Below are 8,259 nucleotides of genomic sequence, written 5' to 3' on the forward strand. Positions count from 1 at the left end.
GCCTTTGTTGGAGGGGAAGGAAGACTTGGAGAAGAGGAAATGATTTAATGATTAAAAACCTGGGGTGGATTTACTGCCCCATTGACATGGAAGACACCAACGGACCCTGGACAGAAGCAGGGAAAGGGGAGGAAAACGTTGGGATGATGTTTCAGCACATTGGACAGTTCTCAATGACTCCAGCAGTTAAACCAGGAATGTCCAACTCTGTCCTTCTAGCAATGCTGTCTTGGCCATCCCCAAAGATCTAATAAGTTTAGTTGGCCTCACAATTAAGTAAAGTGTGTAGAGGATTGCAAACTTAAGTCCTAGTAGTAGTGCTAGGTAGCTGTTCTTGCCTGCCTTCAAGTCCTTCCCAACGTATGGGGATCCTACGGTGAACCTATTTGAGGGTTTTCTTGGGAAGTTTCTTCAGAAGGAGGTTGCCCTTGCCATCGTCTGAGGCTGAGAGAGTGTGACTTGCCCTTGGTCACCCAGGGGTTTAGATGGCTGAGCTGGGATTCAAATCCCAGTCCAACGCTCAGTCCGTTATACTTTGCTGACTTTCATGTGATCCTTAGTCGTGATGAGTCTTACTCCAGGTTTATAGAAATAGCTCCAGACCGTTTCATTAAGATTTCTAATGACAGAAAATGCATCTCTTCTCTTACTTGGAAGCAAGACCCAATAAACTGAATTGGGCTCGCACCTAAGCAAAGTTTGTAGAGGATCGCAACCTTAGCCTCTAGTATCCAAGGCACAGCATAGGACACTGCCTCGAAAACAAGTGTTCAACAGTGTAAAGACCAGCAAACGTATTGCGTTGTAAGATTATATATATTGCTCTCTGAAAACCTAGAAACTTTTGCTTAGACTTTCACACTTGCAGCCTTGCAATGAAGAGAAAATGATAACCCATGTTTTCTGGGGTCTATGCATCTTTCTCCGGTCCTATTCGGTTCCTCTTTCACCTTGGAAACAATCTTGTTCCTTTAGCGGCCGTGACATTTTTCGCCAATGGCTTTCAGCAAAATTGCTGTGGCGTTTTGTCTTTATTTACCATCCCTTCTGGTAAGCCTTGATCTTGTTTGCATTTTTTTCATTTCTGAATGCAGGCTGGTGAACATCCCCATTGTGATCCTCATTCATCTTCCTGGGAAGAAGGCTGCCCCAGCTTTTCATATAATAGCTGCTCCTTTGCTTGCTCTGAGACTCGAAAACTCTTCATTTATCTGCAATTGCGGAGTATTAGTCCCAGAACATCATAATCAATCCTCGCCCCTCCAGACTTGCAAGCGAAGGGAGTTGATCGGTTGCAATTTGATCTCATCTGCAATTGGGAAATGTTGCTCTCTCCAAACTACCACACGTCTCATATATATACATACATACATAACGGCAACTGCAAAAAAAAAATACAGTTCAAAAGTTCATACATCGGGAGCATGAATACCTGGGGGCTTTTTGGACAGGAATTCTGGCTTTAAAAATAGATGGAGTTTTTATTCCAAGTTTAGCACCTCATTCCCAGTTTGCCGTGACAAAAGAAAGAAAGAAAGAAAGAAAGAATGCAGGGGCAGAGGGTTGCCTTCCCAGAATAATCATCATAATAATAGACAAAAATTGCTAGTGCAAACACCCTTTTCTATAAAACGGCTGTCTTTTGTTGGCTTATTCTTTTTTTCCACGAACAAACTATATCATTGCATTGCTTTTTCTGTGTCAGCCTCTTGTTTTGTTTGTTTTCAGGCCCGATTTGTGCCCAAAAAGTGAAAAGAGAGCCGCAGCACCAATGGATGCAAGCAGACGGTCAAAGCATTATTGGGGCTCTTTTCAGGCTTTTGTGCCTTTCATTAAAAGTTTCTTGCTCTTTTGCCCTTTTAATGTTTCCAGTTGAACTGGATGAGATCAATAACGTTTTCTATGCTTCTTCGTGTCAATTTCTGTTTTAGCAGGTTCTATCATCATCATCATCATCATCATCATCATCTTTATTTGTATCCCGCTCTTTCCCCATAACTGGGACTCAAGAGCGGCTTCACGACATTAAAAAATAAACCAGTGCAGTTAAAAACATAGAAAAAAATTACAATTAAATGACTACAAAATTAAAACAGATAGTTATTAAAAGAATAAAACACATTTTTAAAAGATAGAACTATATAGATATAGATAGACAGATAAATAGATAGATAGGTATGGATTGATTTGCTCACATGTATGTATGCATCCTAAAACACAATTGCAGCGCCAAACTGTGTCCTGTCAAAGCACTGTAGAAGCTATATTAGGCACTTGTGACTTTAATTAAAATTATTTAATTATTGAAACAAGCATTTAATCAACATTGATTTTTTTGGGGGGGGATACTTTTTTATTATCCCTGCCTGACTGTCCCATAATATTGCTATAGTTTGCCCTGCCTGCCCCCATGACGCCTCGTTTTAATTATGTCTGTTTTATTAATTTAATTGTATTTTATCATTCTGTCACTAAGTTCATTAATTAAGGAGGAGTAAGGGATCATGTACATTTTTATTTATGTATATTTGTTATGATGTATTTTATGGTTGTAACCTGCCTCGATCCTTCTGGAAGAGGCGAGCTATAAATAAATTCATTATTACTGTATTTTTATCTTCATTGTTATGTTTCCAAATGGTTTTGCATTCATTAAACTTAATGGCATTTTTATCTGATAGTTTAATTGGCTCTTTAATATATATACTTTTCTCATCAAGCTTTTGGGTCTGTCCAGTTTTAACTTGGGTGCAACTCCCCTTGGGCCCCAGGTCAGGAGAAAGGTGGGATATATCATATCATAACTAATGTAAAAACAGAAGAACTCTTATGCGGAGGTAGTGATATACTCTCAATCCCAGTTCTGGTCCGCATAACTCCACTCACATCTGTCCTTCCTTCTGCCTCCTTCCAACATGGAAGGGAAAATGGCAGAAAAACATGCCTCGAAATGCTCCTGTTCTGCTGCGTCGAGAGCAACTTTTAAATCCTCAAGGTCTCTCTGTCCCATTTTCCAGACCAGTGGTCCAAGGGCCAGGGCTGAATTCATGGCATGAGCGGATCTGTAATAAATCTGACACCATCAAACACAGTAAAGCGTGTTGTTACAGGGCATGCATGCTCATGGGCATTGCAATCCCACAGAGAGATGTGCGTTTACTCCTTGCATGCAAAAACCCATGTGTTCCTTCACTGTGGTTTTACTGTTCACCATTTGTGGAGATGAAAAGGAGAATGTGACTATTTTAAATTGAAAAATGCCCATAAATCAGAAGGTAAAAGAATCTGTCTGCATTTTCTTGATCTCATTGGAGAGGTGGGGCATAATTGATATTTATTTATTTATTTATTTATTTATTATCATTATCATTATTCTCAGACCTGCACCTTCCACTTTCTTACAAAGGCAACAAAGGCATGCAAATCTCGATCGAACTCATAATAAAGGGGCTCTTCAAAAGCCTCCTAGCTTGGGGTAGTTTGCCATTCAGAAATGGAAAATATCCTCACATCTCACAACTCCTCTCTACTACCTGCCAATGACTCCATTTTCCTCTGCAGGCAGTCCCCCTCCAAATAGCAAAATGACACAGAATATTCCGTCGCCATTTTGAGAAGCGCTCCAGAGGAAAATGGCTTGCTATGAGGAAACCTCCTCTAGCAACACTCCATCAAAATCTCCCCCAAATCATGCTTAATTCCTACTGAAGTAACCGTATGCCCAACTAGCTTGTCCCACTGACTCCAAGGAAGCAAAGTGACAGGTTTCCTCTCTGCCCCAAGGTGCACCGTGCATCGGAAGACTCTCTTCTGACTTGGCTTAATATAACTGCCAATATAACTTAATACAGCGGCGACGTACCAAGAATTGGTTTGGCTGCTGCTCATGGCAGCCCAAATGCCAGCTGCATATCACACCCATTAAAGGAAAGAGACATTTATTAGGATTAAACACAATTCATTACTTCTTGGAGGATATGTGGATGGAAATTACAGACGCAGTATTGCTGCTACGGTTCTCCGACTGAGCCCAAAGGCTCAATGTTACACAGAGTAAGAACAAGTAACAGCAACCAGCAACGGGAATGAAGAATTGGCGATCTGGCTGGATCTCCTTCTTGGGAGGTTTTTCCAAAGAGAGGTTGGATGGCCATCTGATCTGTCGGGGATGCTTTGACTGTGAGTTCCTGCATGGCAGAAAGGGTTGCAATGGATGGCCCTTCCAACTCTTTGGAGTTTATCACATGGGAGGCAAAGTGCCCAGAACCCATGGATAAATGGGAATTAATCTGGGAACATTGATTATTTTCAGACGATGTCCCCCACGTCACCATTATCCTGCATTTAACCTGCAAATAACCAGTTCCATCAGGACTAAGCCTGAAGGAAGGAGAGTCCGCCCTCCACAACTGCCATCTGCCGGCCTGAGAGGGAGTTCGCCAGGCAAGTCCAGTTCCATCAGGACTAGCCTGGAAGAGGGAAGAGCCCTCCCTCCAATCCATCTGCCTTGGTCCAGGCCTTAGAGGGAGAGAAGAACCACTGGACCTCATCCCCTTTCCCTCCATCATTCCCTTCTCCTTTTGTTTCGTGTCTTTTAGATTGTAAGTCTGAGGGCAGGGAACTGTCTGATTAAAAATAATATTGTAAGCCGCCTTGAGAGCCATTAGGGCTGAAGGGCGGGATATAAATACCTAAATAAATAAAATAAAATAAATAAATAAATAAATAAAGTGGCCAAATGCAGGATAAATGGCAATGTTGGGGGAAACTCTTCTGAAAACAATCCTGCTTTTGCAGATATTACCGGATTTAACTTTCATTTATCTAGGGGATTTTGGAACTATTCGCCCCATGTGATAAACTCCTATGACTGGAAGAATCACTGTGTCTACAGATCTCTTAATGCACACACATGCATATATGCGCATGAATACACACACACACACACACACACATATGTCCCCCTTGTGAAACTGAAGACAATGAAGGTATTTGTTACTCACTTTGGGATAGAGCAATTGCCGTATTTTAGCATGAGGAATGAATGTTATCTAAGGAAATTTGCTGGGGAGGGGGAGACAAAATTGAATTTTCTGTCCCAGCCAGGTGTTGTTTAGTCCCCGTGTGCCTTCCACCAGATGTTTTGTCCCTTCTTTCCTCCTCCTTCGCAGCATTAGGGCCTGTCTCCAGAGAGAGAGAGAGCGGGAAGCGTAATTGCTTTGGAGCGCGGCGGAATGGCCGCCCCAGTCAGGAAAAATGCGAAATATGATTAGACTGCCTTATGGGCAGTTGCTTGCCACTTTGTTCCTAAATTGAAGTTGGGAGGCAGCTGGGTCCAAATTTTCCAGCAGATGAAAAGAGGATTAGGTGTTCAAGTTACATTAATGAGAAGTTGTGTTCAAGATATGTGACAGTCGGAGCTGAGAAAAGGAGCCCTTGCGTAGCCGTCCGCAAAGAATCATAAGAGTTATTGAAAGGGATCCCAAGGACATCTATTCCAACCCTTTCCTGTCATGCAAGAATACACAACTGGAGCACTCCCAATAGATGCCCGGCTGTTTAAAGAGATCCAATGGAGATGCAAAGGATACACAACTGGAGCACTCCCAAATCTCGAAAGTAACAAGGTGCATTAATCATGGGTTAAGTCCGGGATAATGGTAATATCGGGGGGCATTGTCTGAAAACAAGCCCGCTTTTGAGGGATATTAAATCCGGGAATATCACAGGATTTGGGCACTTTGCTTCCCATGTGATAAACTCCATACAAAGGTCATCAGTTCACTCCATGCATCAGAGGAACAAGCCTGAGTCTTTCAAAACTTCTATGACAACTTCTTTCACAACAACAAAGACACTGGATTCCTGGCACACTAGGCACTGGATTATAACACTGGACGCTCTTGGCCAGTTTATCACATCTCATTTCATAGAATCATAGAATCGCAGAGTTGGAAGAGAGCACAAGGGCCATCCAGTCCAACCCTGTGCCATGCAGGAAATCACAATCAAAGCATCCGTGACAGATGGCCATCCAGCCTCTGCTTAAAGACCTCCAAAGAAGGAGACTCCACTACACTCCAAGGAAGGAGTGTGTTCCACTGTCAAACAGTCCTTACTGTCAGGAAGTTCCTCCTAATGTTGAGCTGGAATCTTTTTCTGGTTGCCATCCTGCACATACCATGTTACAGAATCCCTCCTCCATCCATCTGGTCATCTGCCCATCTTAGCCTTAGGCAACATCTTTCCTCCTGCCTTTGTCCCTCAATGGCCGTCATTAATATCAAACTGGTCACCTCCTCACTAGACCCACAAGTTTTGCATGTCCATAGCTATTCATACGCTCTGGTTATAAAGAAACAATTCAGAGGTGGCTGTGTTAGCCATTTAACCAATGCAAACAAGAATCTATCAGTGATACCTTTTATTGACCAACCGAAATGCACAATATACTTGTTGCAAGCTTTGGAAGCTCCGCAGGCTTCTTGTTCATCAGGCAAGAGGTTACAAGCCAAAAGCAATTGGAGATGTTGGTCAGATGCCAGCATTATGTTGTTTCTGTCCTTAGTAAAGATGGTATGCTGGGGAAGATATCTTTTGCAGGCATGTGGCAATAGGGAGATTTGCAAAGTCCAGGACATTTAAAGTCCATTTGCATCTCAACAGGGACCCCTCTTTTGCAGTCCAATATGTCTCCCTTCTAGTGCGGTCACAGGCCTCTTCCTAGCAACAAGTATATTGTACATTTCAGTTGGCCAATAAAGGTATCACTGACGGATTTTTGTTTGTATCTGGTTACAAAGGTCCTTCCTGGGCACTAGTTCACTCCATCATGCACCTGAGGAAGTAGACCAAGCCTATGAAAGCTTATTCTTCAGCTTGTTTTGCACAGTTAAATCCCAAAGGTGCTACAAGATCCCTTAGGAAGGCAACAAACCCAACATGTTACTTGAAAATAACTTTTTCAACCCTGCAGTGACTAATGGCGAGTTATGGTTCCTGTTCAAATGTTGCAGTAAGTCACGGCCATGAATTGCTTTTTAAAAAGTAATTTCCCATGGTTTTTATAGAGTCAGGCGTCCGTCTAAACCTTGCAAATTGTGGCAATGGGTGGCTTCCATAGCAAGGGGGCAGTGAATCCATTGCAAAAGGAGCTGGCCAACGTGCTATTTCCTAACTATCCTCCAAAAATAGGTCCGGCGCTTGGAGTAGTCAGCCTTCCATCAACGTTGCCTCTCCTGACATATTTACGGAGAGTCAACAAGCGCTGTAAACTACGAACCCTCATCCACCGCAAAAACTATTTCAACTTCTGCAGAGTTATAGGAAATCATTGAAGGCCCTCTTCTCCTCCGCTACTTCAGGAGTATAGTGTGCCATAATTCATGTGAGAATGATTTCCTAAAGCCAAGCGGCGGTGCAAGGGGAACATTAGTATCATCTCCAGAGTAGTTAATACTCCTCTCATACAATATTCTGAGCAACCCTGGAAAAATCATTTACGAAGTACGCTGATATATAAGGCCTCATCTCGGGCAGTAACTTATACATATAAAGAGTAAACATAAGCAGCAGAAACAAGCATTCATAATCAAAACAATCGATGCGGCGAGAATCCATCTTGGAGACACTCAAATCTCAGGCGGAGTGGATGCATTTTGATTTCTGAAGCCGAAAAAAAGCGAGTAAATAATAAGACGGCTGGAGTGCTACTTTCTCTTCCTTGTCACTTATAATAATTTAGGCACCGGGAGAAGCTCAATCATAGTTCAAGATGCCCAAAATCAATGCGACGGGATGCATTTAGTGCAAAATTGCTTCATGATGAAGAGGCCAAAAGCAAGGGTTGCTTGCTCAATGCACTTGCAGAAAGGAGTTACGATCACCTTCTAAAGTATTATCTTTTGGACCCAAATATTGGTGGGGAAAGTGGAGTCTGTGAGCTAGATGTGGACCCTGGACACCATTTTTGCAGCCACCCGTTCAACCTCCATTAGGAAAGAAGGACACAGTGATTTGGGCAAGAAAACTGGACAGAAAGCCTCCTAATGCATGCAACCGTGCAAAAAGACCCTCATTCCAGAACCCTTCGCTACCGACATTGTGGTTTTTCCCACATTCACGGGGTCTTGTGCCCCTAACCCTGGCAAACATGTTGGGACAAGTCAACTTTCCTTTGTTTTACTAGAGGCATATTGGTTAACAGAAACAGCAGGCCTTTCCTCTTTAGCCTTGTTGCTGCCCTTAAAATGGCTGCCG

This window comes from Sceloporus undulatus, chromosome 8 (genome assembly GCF_019175285.1).
Source record: "Sceloporus undulatus isolate JIND9_A2432 ecotype Alabama chromosome 8, SceUnd_v1.1, whole genome shotgun sequence".
Lineage (NCBI taxonomy): Eukaryota > Metazoa > Chordata > Lepidosauria > Squamata > Phrynosomatidae > Sceloporus > Sceloporus undulatus.